Source organism: Acinonyx jubatus, chromosome A1 (genome assembly GCF_027475565.1).
Source record: "Acinonyx jubatus isolate Ajub_Pintada_27869175 chromosome A1, VMU_Ajub_asm_v1.0, whole genome shotgun sequence".
Taxonomy (NCBI): domain Eukaryota; kingdom Metazoa; phylum Chordata; class Mammalia; order Carnivora; family Felidae; genus Acinonyx; species Acinonyx jubatus.
In genome coordinates this window covers 116,740,162-116,752,923 of record NC_069380.1, presented here as the reverse complement: position 1 = coordinate 116,752,923, position 12,762 = coordinate 116,740,162, and the positions used below count along the sequence as shown (strand labels likewise).

General features: G+C 45.1%; 1 long non-coding RNA gene across 1 annotated transcript in view; it reads right to left on the bottom strand.

Annotated features, from left to right (window-relative positions):
* Positions 1-4,853: 4,853 nt before the first annotated feature.
* LOC113594650 (uncharacterized) overlaps positions 4,854-12,762 on the bottom strand; it is a 41,709-nt gene continuing 33,800 nt past the window's right edge. Inside the window, exon 3 of the long non-coding RNA XR_008298490.1 lies at positions 4,854-7,823. This is a non-coding gene — a long non-coding RNA (uncharacterized LOC113594650). The remainder of the gene's footprint in view (positions 7,824-12,762) is intronic.

Here is a 12,762-nt window from a genome sequence, read left to right as displayed (position 1 = left end):
CCGTAGCAACTGCACCATTTCACATTCCTACCAACAGTTGCAAGGGTTCCAATTTCTCCACATCCTTGCCAACACTGTTTTTTTTTTCTTTTAGGGTATCCATCTTGACTGGTGTAAGGTGGTATCTCATTGTGGCCTGATTTGCATTTCCCTGATAAGTAGTGACATTGATCATTTTGCCAAATACCTGTCAGCCTCTTTGTCCTCTTTAGAGAAATGCTCTCTCATGTCCCAGCCCAGTTTAATCAGGTAATTATGGGGTTTTGGTATTGAGTTTTAAAAAGTATGCAATTATTTAAAATGGCATCACATGGGAATGCAAGCTGGTGCAGCCACTCTGGAAAACAGTATGGAGGTTCCTCAAAAAACTAAAAATAGAACTATCCTAAGACCCAGCAATTGCACTACTAGGTATTTATCCAAGGGATACAGGTGTGCTGTTTCGAAGGGATCCATGCACCCCCATGTTCATAGCAGCACTATCGACAATAGCCAAAGTATGGAAAGAGCCCAAATGTCCACCGATGGATGAATGGATAAAGAAGATGTGGTATATCTATACAATGGAGTATTAGTCGGCAATCCGAAAGAATGAAGTCTTGCCACTTGCAACTACGTGGATGGAATTGGAGGGTATTATGCTAAGTGAAACTAGTCAGTCAGAGAAAGACAAATATCCTATGACTTCACTCATATGAGGGCTTTAAGAGACAAAACAGATGAACACAAGGGAAGGGAAACAAAAATAATATAAAAACAGGGAGAGGGACAAAGCATAAGAGATTCATAAATATGGAGAACAAACAGAGGGTTCCTGGAGGGGTTGTGGGAGGGGGGATGGTCTAAATGGGTAAGGGGCATTAAGGAATCTACTCCTGAAATCACTGTTGCACTATATGCTAACTAATTTGGATATAAATTAAACAAATAAAATTAAAAAATAAAATAAAATGACATCACAAAGCAACAAAGATGACAGTTTTTGTGATGTTAGTGAAAAAGAAAAACGTATAAACATTTTATATATCCTCCATTACCAAGTTTTTATTTTTGTTAATTTAATTTTGTTTAAATAGATAAAACTACGGAAATAAAACTAAATTGCTAACAGTATGTTAGGGAGGTGTTATTTGAGTGAAACTTTTCTATTTTTCCTCTGTTGGGTACTCAGCACTCAGATTTTGCAGACAGACAGACAGACAGACAGACCTGGGTGAGAAATCCATCTCCCACTTTCCACACGTACGACTTTGAGGACCTCATGCAACCTCCCTGAGCCTCAGTTCCTTATGGAGATAACGGGAGATAAAAATTATCCCCTAATCTTAATTCGAGAATTAAAATAAAACATGTGGGAACACTGGGTACATTGCAACCAGACATAACAAGTAGAACCGTTCTGGTTATTTTTCTGTATTGTCTGTGATAGGTCACATTTCACAAATCAATACTTAAACACTGGGATTTAAAAATGGGGGGTCTGGGTGCCTGGGTGGCTCAGTAGGTTAAGCGTCCAGCTCTTGATTTTGACTCAGGTCATGATCTCATGGTTCATGAGATTGAGCCCTGTGTCGGACTCTGTGCTGACAGTGCAAGACTTGCTTGGGATTCTCTGTCTCTCCCCCTCTCTCTCTCTGTACCTCCCCTCCCCTCCAATAAATAAACATAAAAAAAATTTTTTTTTAATAATAATGGGTGTCAAAATTTTGATAGCCTTCATTTTCCTCATCAGACCCTCTCTTAAGCCCCTGCTTTACCTCTAAAAAAAAAGATGTTGGATGAAGTGCATTACAGTGACAAGGCACCATGCTCAGTTAATTGAAATAATGAAATGGGAATAAGATTTGCAAGTTGCAAAGTACCTAAAAATGTAATACATCATGAGTGCATTGGGACAGGATGACCCTGAAGGGAAAGTGATGACATAAGGGCTCAAATGCCTAGAGTATTTATGTGAGGTACAATAATGCATCACACAAACACATTAAATGCAAGAGGCAGGGGAGTGAGGAGGGCACGTGGAGGGGTTGTGTGTGAAAAAATCACCAGACTCTTCCAATGTCTGGGCAAAGGCTTCGAGGAGAAGGCAAGACTTTCAAGGGTAATGAGAGTAAGAATAATTATCTCAGGATGCCTTTCAGTCAATCCGAAGAACTTGGACTACCTTCATCTAATTTATCACAAGCCCTGTCTATTAGGCTGCCTCTGCATCTTTTACTTTGGAGTTAATCACAAGGGTTATTCTGAGCCCATGATTATAGGAAGTCTCTCCTTTCTAAGGACCATTTAGAAATAGAAACTAAAGTACAAGGGCACCTGGATGGCTCAGTCAGCTGAGCGTCCGACTTTGGCTCAGATCATGATCTCGTGGTTCATGAGTTCGAGCCCTGCATCAGGCTCTGTGCTGACAGCTCAGAGCCTGGAGCCTGTTTCGCATTCTGTGTCTCCCTCTCTGTCTGCACCTTCCCCGCTCACACTCTGTCTCTGTCTCTCAAAAATGAATAAACATTAAAAAAAAATTTTTTTAACAAAAAAAGAAAAGAAACTACAAAGTGATTATTTTATTATCATTACCTTGATAGTGTGGTCAAGCTTATTGTTCCTAAAATTCCAAAAGCACTCGTTCAAGAAAATATAAAGCTATATCTAGTTAATAGTACAAAAAAAAAAAAAAGAGTACTCTTTATATACCGCATCTCCTATGCCTCCCTAAAGGGAACTACTGCCTGGATATATGTATTCTTCCGGATCTTGAATTTTACATATACATGTGATACATTCACATGTGCATGCATGTGTGTGCACATACACATACACACACAATTATTTTTACATAAATAAAATCACACTCTTTGCTACTTAAATTTTTCACTTAAGAATAACTCAAGGGCGGGGCGCCTGGGTGGTTCAGTCGGTTGAGGGTCCGGCTTCAGCTCAGGTCATGATCTCGCGGTCTGTGAGATCAAGCCCCACGTCGGGCTCTGGGCTGACAGCTCAGAGCCTGGAGCCTGCTTCATATTCTGGGTCTCCCTCTCTCTCTCTCTCTGCCCTCTCCCGCTCATGCTGTCTCTCTCTCTCAAAAATAAACACTAAGAAAAATTAAAAAAAAAAAAAAAGAATAACTCAAGGGCATCTTTCCTTCTTTATCTGGAGTTACAGGCATTTGTGTGGTGGTTCTAGAACTTGAGGCCAGCCAGCTTGAAGCCCAGCTCATTAGGTATGGGATCTTAGGCAAATAACTTTACATCTCTTTCCCCGTCTATTATTCTAATAGCAACCAAAGGATTGTTGTGAAGATTGAATGAGTTAATATTATAAATACATAAATATTATAAAATAAGTACAGAACTTAGAATTCTGTGTGGAGTAAGTACTGTCTGTTTGTTGGCCATTCCCACTGCACCAAACCCCTCTTATTCACAGTCAATAATACATCCCAAGACCCCCATAGATGTTAGAAACCATTATATATACTGTTTTTTCCTACACATTCATACCTGTGAGAAATTTTATTTAAGAATTTGGCACAGGGGTGCCTGAGTGGCTCAGACAGTCAAGTGTCCAACTCTTGATTTCAGCTCAGGTCATGATCTCACAGTTGTGAGATCGAACCCTGGGTCAGGCTCAGTGCAGAGCATGGAGTCTGCTTGGGATTCTCTCTCTCTTCCTCTCTCTCTCTCTGCCTCTCCCCAACTCATGCCCTCTCTCTCTCTCTCTCTCTCTCTCTCTCTCAAAAATAAACAAACAAAAAAAGAACTCACACAGTAACAGATTAACAACAGCAACCAATAATAAAATAGAGCAATTATAACAATATACTGTAAGAAGAGTTAGGTGAGTGTGGTCTCCCTCTCTGTCAAAATACCTTATTGTACTGTACTCTCCCTTCTTCTTGTGATGATGTGGGACGATAAAATGCTCACGTGATGAGATGAAGTGAGGTGAATGGCGCAGGCATCGGGACATAGCATCAGGCTACTTCTGCAGATTCTTCAGGAAGGTCAGCTGCTTCTGAACTTCAGTCGACCACAGGTAACTGGAACTCTAAAAAGCAAACCTTTCAATGGTGGGGGAGGGGGAGAACTAATGCATTTACTTTGTTGTCTTCCTTAATGGTCATATAGTGTTCCATCATTTGGATGAACTGTCATTTACTAAGCCCATCCCCTGCTGAGAGACACATTGGTGATTTCCTACTTTTTTGCATTTCTGCACAGAGATCTTTGTATACAGGGGCAAACATCACTCTAGGATAGTTTCCAAGGAGTGGAATTGCTGCCTCAAAGGTCACACTCATTTTTTATGAAAGATGCTGCCAAATTTCTCTCCAAGAGGCTGCACTAATTTACATCACGGCCAAGAGTTTATGCATGCCTGTCTCCAGGCATCTTCACAACACTGGCAGCCGGGAACTCTGGCATCCTCTTCTCTGCACTCGCCTTCCCTCAATGAAACCTCAATCAAAACCACCAACAATGCATTTGTTAAAGTCCCCGGGACACCTAATCCCTTTGTCTATTCTAAAAAGGAATGGGGCGTTTTTGGCTCTGACAGGCCTTCAGTTGCCTGGACACAGCCCTGGGACGACTTTGAAAAACACAAATAAAACCCACTTGCTGTTCCCTACCACCCTCCAGAGAAGCTCAAGGGGGCCCACGTGAGGCCCAGTGCTCTGCTCTCTGTCACATGCAAAAAAGATTTTCAATAGCAGCTGGTGTTTTCCTGGGTGGAGACCGGAGCCAGCATTTGTATATAAATATTATCCCAGGGCTTGGGGTGGGGGGGTGGGGGGTGGGGGGGGTGGGGGGGGAAGGAATCAGGCTGGAAGGAGAGCCTGCAGCATCCCGGTTGTCTTGTTAACGGGGGGAGGGGGGATGCAAGAGCAGTAAGCGTCCTCATGTTTTCCTGAGCTCCCCCTAGAAAGGGGAAGCATCCCAGGACAGGCCCACACCATCCATCCGGGCAGCTTAGCAGAAAGCAGAGGTGGGAGCCGGTGCAGAGCTTGGCTGGAAATCCACATCAGACAGAGGATGGCAAAGAGGCATGCTCCATCTACAGGACCCAGACTGCACTTCTGGCACGGGCTCTGCGTCTCTAGCACAGTGACCACCTGCAACCAGCTGGCGCTTTAGACCACGGCTCCCGTCACGTGATGACAAGATGACCACTGACTGAGGAGGCCCCTGTGGCCTCATCTCCAACGTTCCACAGCACAGGGTGACTTCTAGCTTTGCTTGAGGACCTCCCCAAATAGAGGGGGAGCTGCACAGACATGGGCTGTGGCTCATGCAGGGCCTCCGGGAGTTCTTGGGCGGGAATGTCAACAATTCTCAGGGTTGCCCCTGCTAAGCTCTGCAAGCCCAAAGCCATTCATCTTCCAAACTTGTTTTTCAGGCTCACTTTTTTATGGCTCAAAACCATTCACCTTTGTTCTTTCAACTGTCTCCTTGCTTCCCACCATTCCCAGGGATCTAGGGCCGGGAGTGGAGGGGGAGAAGACAGGAGAATCTCTGGAACAGTGGATTCTGTGGATCAGAGCAAATTCCAGGGATGAGACCCAGGGACCCTGGCTCATGTCCATAACAGAGGGAATAACTCCGATGATTATCTCAGGCACTTGGAAGTGAGTTAAGCTTCCCCTTCCTATGCAGCACATGTGAGAGGGTCAGCGGGAGGGAAAGGGGGTCCACACACCCAGGGTTTCCCTTGGATCTAACTAGGGGCAGTGTAGAGCACAGGAAAGCACACTGTGCCTCAGTTTCCTTTTCTCTGAGAGCCTGGGGCTAAACACCCAACACCCCGCATTTCAAGAAATTCACAAAATAGGTATTTGTTGAGTGTGGGTTGTGTGTTCTAGACACCGTGAACACAGCAATAAACAATCAGACTGGCGCCCGCCCTCGTGTTTACATTCCCAGTGAAGTAAATATTAGTAACAGTATCATGCTTACTACTGCGGGACCCATGTTTATAAGAGACAAGGTCACACAGCTTCTAAATGGGCTGCGTGGCTCTCTCTAACCACAAATACAAGCAAGAGCTACCCAGGTCACTGTGAAGCTCACAGAGCTAGAGCTTCAGAGCCCTGGCTCACAGTAGCCCCTTCCAGGGCCCTGGAAAGAGACATGTGCACATGGTCTTGGGTTTCTCTAAGTTCTGCCAAAGTCAAGTCTCAACCACAAGTAGAAACAGTCCTGTTTCTCCCCACCCCAGTTTCCCTTCTGTTATGCCCGCCCTCCTGTTGTGTGGTGTTACAGTGGCCTTGGCATTCAGGGAATGCCCAAGCAAGAGTCAGACAGGTGAGATACTGAGCTTCTGGAAGGAGAGATCGATGTGGTTCGCAGTCACCCCCACGTATGACAAGTTACCGCAAACCTTCCCGGGCAGACACAGCTCCCGAGTACTCCTGCACCCAAGTGCCCACCACCCAGCTCCCGACACCGGCCACATCAGCGGGGGAAACACCACATGAACACATGCTCCGGTGCCCAACACTGAAGAGACTACTACATGTGGTAGGGAAGACAGAGAGAGGTTTGAAAGGTACAGAGCCAGATGCCAGCCTGTGAGAAAGGCTTTTCACCGTGAGACCTATAAAACTGTAAGGGGAGGATTCCGTTCCCGTGGTCAAAGGGGAAGTTCTCTTCTCTCACAAATGCACTTGATGCACACAGTAATAGTGCACCGGAGTCTCCTTTTTCATTTTTGATGACAATCACACAAAACAGAATTGACCAAAATTCCTGTTTATGGGACACGAACATGTATTAATACTGCAAACGGTGCATGTAGCTATGTGAATTCGCTCATTTCCTGCATCTCAACTGTTAATAACAAAAGACAAATCTCACCAGCCACCTCTTACTTGGCCCCATGGCTGCCCTCAAACCACTGGTGAAGCCCAAGATTGTTAAAAAGAGGACCAAGAAGGGGCGCCTGGGTGGCTCAGTCAGTTAAGCATCTGATTCTGGATTTTGGCTCAGGTCATGATCTCACGGTTCATGAGATGGAGCCCCGAGTCGAGCTCTGTGCTGACAGGGCAGAGCCTGCTTGGGATTCTCTCTCCTTCTTTCTCTGTCCCTCCCCCACTCGAGCTTTCTCTCTCTCCCTCTCTCTCTCTCTCTCTCTCTGTTTCACACACACACACACACACACACGCACGCACAAATAAATAAACATTAAAAAAAAAAGAGAACCAAGAAATTCATCCAACACCAGTCAGACTGACATGTCGAAATCAAGCACAACTGGCGGAAACCCAGAGGCACTGACAAGAGCTTGAAGTGCTGCTGATGTGCAACAGATCTTACTGTACAGAGATTGCTTCACAGCATCTCCTCCAGGAACCGCAGAACCACTGTGGAGAGAGCAGCCCCGCTGGCCATCACAGTGACCAATCCCAATGCCAGGCTGCACAGCAAAGAAAATGAACAGACAGCTTATGTGCACATCGTGTTTGTGTTAATAAAACTATAAAACTACAAGAAAAAGACAAATTTTGATCAACCATGCTAGAAAAAAGGCTGAATTATCTTTTAGTCTCTCCACAGAAGATTATTTTAGAAAATTATATGAAGAAGGGAGCAAAGAATATGAAGCTAGAAAACGTAGGAATAAAAAGTATGATAGAGGTGGGGCACCTGCGTGGCTCAGTCAGTTAAGCATCCGACTTCAGCTCAGTTCATGATCTCGCGGTTTGTGAGTTCGAGCCCTGTGTCGGGCTCTGTGCTGACAGCTTGGAGCCTGGAGCCTGCTTCGGATTCTGTGTCTCCCTCTTTTTCTCTGACCCATCTCCCACTCATGCTCTGTCTCTCTGTCTCTGTCTGTCTCAAAAATAAACATTAAAAAAAATAATAAAAAAAGTATGATAGAGGTGTGGCAGGCTGTTAATTAATAAAAATGTTATTCTTTTAGATTTGCTAATGTTTGAGGTATTTGTTGGTTTTTAAAATATGTAAATTGTTGGAACTCTATTTTTTTTCTTTTTTTAATTTCAAGCACAGCTGACATACAATACTGTATTTCTTTGACCACTCTAAATAGTCCCTTGCATTCTTTTATGTTTTTTTAAAGTTTATTTTTTTATTTTCAGAGAGACAGAGAGAGAGAGAGGCAGACAGAGAGGGAAGCAGTGAATCCCAGCAGGCTCCACACTATCAACACAGAGCCAGATGTGGGACTCAAACTCACGAACCTTCAGATCACGACCTGAGTTGAAACCAAGAGTCAGACATGTAACTGACTCAACCACCCAGGCACCCCTACAGTCACTTACATTCTTTGAAACATTTTTTAATGTTTATTTATTTTTGAGAGAGAGAGAGAGACAGAGTGTGAGCAGGAGAGAGGCAGAGAGACAGGGAGACACAGAATGCAAAGCAGGCTCCAGGCTCTGAGCTGTCAGCACAGAGCCTGACATGGGGCTCGAACCCAGGAACCATGAAATCATGACCTGAGCTGAAGTTGGACGCTTAACCAAGTGAACCACCCAGGGGCTCCACAGCATAAGCACTTTTATGACAATTTGTCAAGATTTCTCAAATTTGAAGCTGAAGGGGTAAAAAAAGATTTAAATATCTCACAGAGGACAAAGGTAAAGATGCACAGAGTATTGGTGATGGTGGCTGCCTCTTTGGAAAAGAACTTGGTGCACCTTCACATTTATCAGTAACTTAATGTATGAAAGTACGCAGCCCAGTGCCTGGCACGTGGCAAGAGCCCCAATCAGTGATTGCTGTTACTTATCATTATTGTCAATTACTTAATAAATTAATTTAAACAAATTAAAAGGTGGGCCCTGAGGTCTACAGTCCCTTCTAGCTGGATTTGGTGTTTTAGATAACATTTCCTAGCACGTACCAGTGCCACGGGGCTCTGAGGCACTATTGTGTTGAATACTTCCTGCATCTCTGGGAAAAAGTACTATTCTCATTCCATTTTGCAAATATGGAAACAGAGGCACAGGAGGGTTAAATAACATAACCTAGGTCACACAGCCAATGAGGCAGAAGATAGGAGGAACACCCAAACTAGGTGACTGTAAAGGCCAAATAAAAGAATGGCCTCACTGCCTCCATGCCTGGTATGATACATGGGCACCCCAGCATCTTTTAACTCTGAATGTGCACATGTCCAATGAAACCCATGTATAGCGGGGCAGTCATCAAGGAGCCTAGAGTGTGGGACAGGGAAATGCTGTCACTGCAGATGTGAAGATGGCAGAAAAGTCCTATAGGGCTTATTGACCAGCTAGAAATTCAAAGGAAGGAAACATGCGAAGCATCAACCCTGAGTCCACCAATGGACTCAATCGTTTCTCATCTCCCCTCCCAACACTGCAAAGGGAGTCGAAGTCATCCTCATGCCCATGCAGAGCTGAGCAGACAAGCTGAGAGTTCAAGTAACCCCCGGTGGGAGGGGGGGGTGGGGGGGGGCCTGGAAAACCCAGACCTGGGGAGGGTGGGGCTAACTGCTCTGTGACAGAAAAGGGCACCTACCAAGCCTGCCCTCCTTCCTCTGCTCCTCCAGGCTTTCCTTGGCTTACACAGCCTAAAGCAAGTACAGCCTAGCCCAACTCAGCAGGCCTTGGTGGCTTCTGTCCTACAGGAAAATCTTTGGGGACAGAAGTCTCCTGCGTCTGCTTGCCAAAGCAGGGACTCTTCATCACAGGGAGCCAGGCAGGTGAGCCCGTGAGTTCTGTTGCACGTAAGACAACGGACCCAGGCGTCTACAGGCATCTTGAAGGGATAGGGCTCTTTTGGAAATTCTCGCCAGTTCAGGAGCACTGAGCACCATACCCTCCAAGTACTTGCCACTCTGGCCTCCGTCTGCCCTTTAAGTGCAGCTCTGACCTACCACCTGCCTAGCAGGTAGGAATGTGATGGCCCACCTAAGAGGCTTGGACGACTGTGGGCCTCTGGCCAACACCCATTTAATAAGTCTTGTCACATCATAGCTATGTGACCTTCAGCAAGTCACCTGACCTCTTTGATTGAGTTTCTTACTGTAAAATGAGGATTACAAGTTGGTATGTGTTTCGGGCGCCTAGGGGACTCAGTCGGTTGAGCATCCCACTCTCAGTTTGAGTTCAGGTCAGGATCTCACAGTTCATGAGTTCGGGACCTCACATCGGGCTCAGCCTGACTGTGCACAACCTGCTTGAAATTCTTTGTCTCTCTCTCTCTCTCTCTCTCTCTCTCTGCCCCTCTCCCACTCGCTCTCTATCTCTCTCAAATAAATAAACATTAAAAAAACACAAATTAATTAATGTTTCTATACAATAAAGGATAACCCTCCAACCCATGCTAGATTGCAGGTGCCTTGAAGAGGATAAACATTCTCACTCACCTTAGCATATCCTTCAAGGTGCCTGCCTAACAGGGCACCTTACTCCACAGAAGGGGCTCAGCACAGGTTTGCTAATTTAAGGCAGAACTGAGCAGTGCAAAACAGTATGTGTTAGGGGTCATCCAGAGCTGGATTCAGATCCTGCTTTTCCCACTAAATTCCCATTAGGAGCCTTTCAGAGTTTGGTCATCACTCTTAACTACAGCTCTGGGGCCCTTATGTTGCAAAACTCTAGTTTCTCATTGTGTTTTCATAGAGCGAGGAACCCTGGCTATTTCAAAGGGGTAAGGGTTGTAAGGATTCAAGGCCACGGTGAGTGCAAAGTGGGCCAACACAGGTGGCTCAGAGTGAGGGCAGATAAACATGGTCTAAGAAAAGCATAATTTAAAAGAGGATGCTAAACCAATATAACAGCAGATTAGGTCCATAACACACTATTGGAGGGCTAGGAGAATTTTGCCAATATGCAAAGATAATACCACAAATCTACATTTTCAGGGCCTCACTCCTTTGCTGATTGTTCCAGGAAAGGTTTTACGAGCCTTGTTTTTTTGTTTGGTGTTTTTCCCCCATTGTGCATGTGAAAATGATTCCATTAGCAAAGATATATGAATTTTTAACAACCCCCCCAACCAAAAAATGGTCTATTCACATAAATGAATCTTCATCTTCATTTCATATTGATAAGCTGAAGAGTTGACATAGACAATGTGTTGTTGTTGTTGTTGTTGTTGTTGTTGTTGTCTTAAAACTGTCTTGTCATTCTAAGAACTCAATGCTGTTTGCAAACACTCTTTTAAGGGTCTCAGGTTTTTCTCTTATGAAAGAAAATTGTGCAGGATCATTGCTTAGACTTGAAAAAGGTGTTTCTAGCAGCACTGCATTTCTTGGGACAGAGGCTGAGTGGCCACATTAAATCCTAAAGATTTACAGGAGGAATCTGAGCCATGATCCTGGGCCAACAAGATGAAAAACTCCACCTTGTTTCTGGGAAGCTTTTCAGAAACAGGTTCCTGGTTTTCCCTGCCAGCTACTCTGCCCTTCTTTAGAAATTGTTTTCTCGGGATGCCTAGGTGGCTCAGCCAGTTAAGTATCCAACTCTTGGTTTTGGCTCATGATCTCATGGTTTGTGGGTTCAAGCCAAGCACTGGGCTCTGTGCTTACAGTGCAGAGCCTGCTTGGGATTCTCTCTTCCTCTCTCTCTGACCCTTCCCTGCTCACACACACACACACACACACACACACACACTCCCTCTCTCTCTCTCTCTCAAAATAAATAAATAAACTTAAAAAAAAAAAAAGAAAAAGAAATTGTTTTCTCCACGGGGCTAGCCTTGCTGTACCACCAGTATCTGGTGTGGATTTACAGACGCGGTTTTACTTGAGGAGCATCCCCATGTACGAGGAAGAGAAGTGGTCTGGAGGAGATACCCAGAAGAGCAGAGACAAACGTCAGGATGACAGAGGAGAATGGCACAGGAGTCAGGATGCCAACACCTTGTTCTTCACCTTGCCACGTCAGAGCTGTGCTTTGGCAAGTCTCTTGACATCCATGAGACGCAGGTTTCTTTTCTGTAAGATGGGGATAGAAACTCCACTTCCGTCTACCTCAAGGGGACTGCACCCTCCCTACAACCCTCACCCAGGCAGAGACCGGCTGCCGCCCTGACCCAGTCCCCACCCCAACTCACACAGGTGAAATAGAGAGCGAGCGTGCAGGGGCTGCCTGCCCCAGTGCCCGGGGTCAAAGCGAGCGGACGTGGTAGCAGGTCCGTGTGCTCCTCTCAGCGGTAATGTGTGCCAGGTTCCAAGAGCCCAGCCCTCCACCCTCCACACCGTGCCCTTTGCTACCACCGCTGCTCAGCAGCCCTTAGCCAGTGCCCTTGTCCGCAAATATCCAAAAGGAGAAGATGGTCACACAGTGATGGTTCGGGGAATCTGAAGTTCTTATCTTACTTATTTTATTTTATTTTTAAAAATAATTTATTGTCACTTAAGGTAACAGACAGTGCAGTCTTGGCTTCGGGAGTAGATTCCCGTGATTCATCGCTTACATACAACACCCAGTGCCCATCCCAACAAGTGCCCTCCTCAATGCCCATCACCCATTTTCTCCAGTCCCTCCACCCTCATCAACCTTCTATTTGTTCTCTGGATTTAAAAGTCTCTTATGGTTTGCCTCCCTCTCTGTAACTTACTTTTCCTTCCCTTCCACTATGGTCTTCTAAGTTTCTCAAATTCCACATACGAGTGAAAACATATGACATCTGCCTTTTTCTGACTGGCTTATGTCACGTAGCCCAATACCTGAGGTTCCTATTTTAAACAAGAATTAGGAAGACTATAAAGGAACATGGGGAAATGTTTACAGTATCATGGTGAGTGGAAAACACTCATATCTATCACTAAATTTGC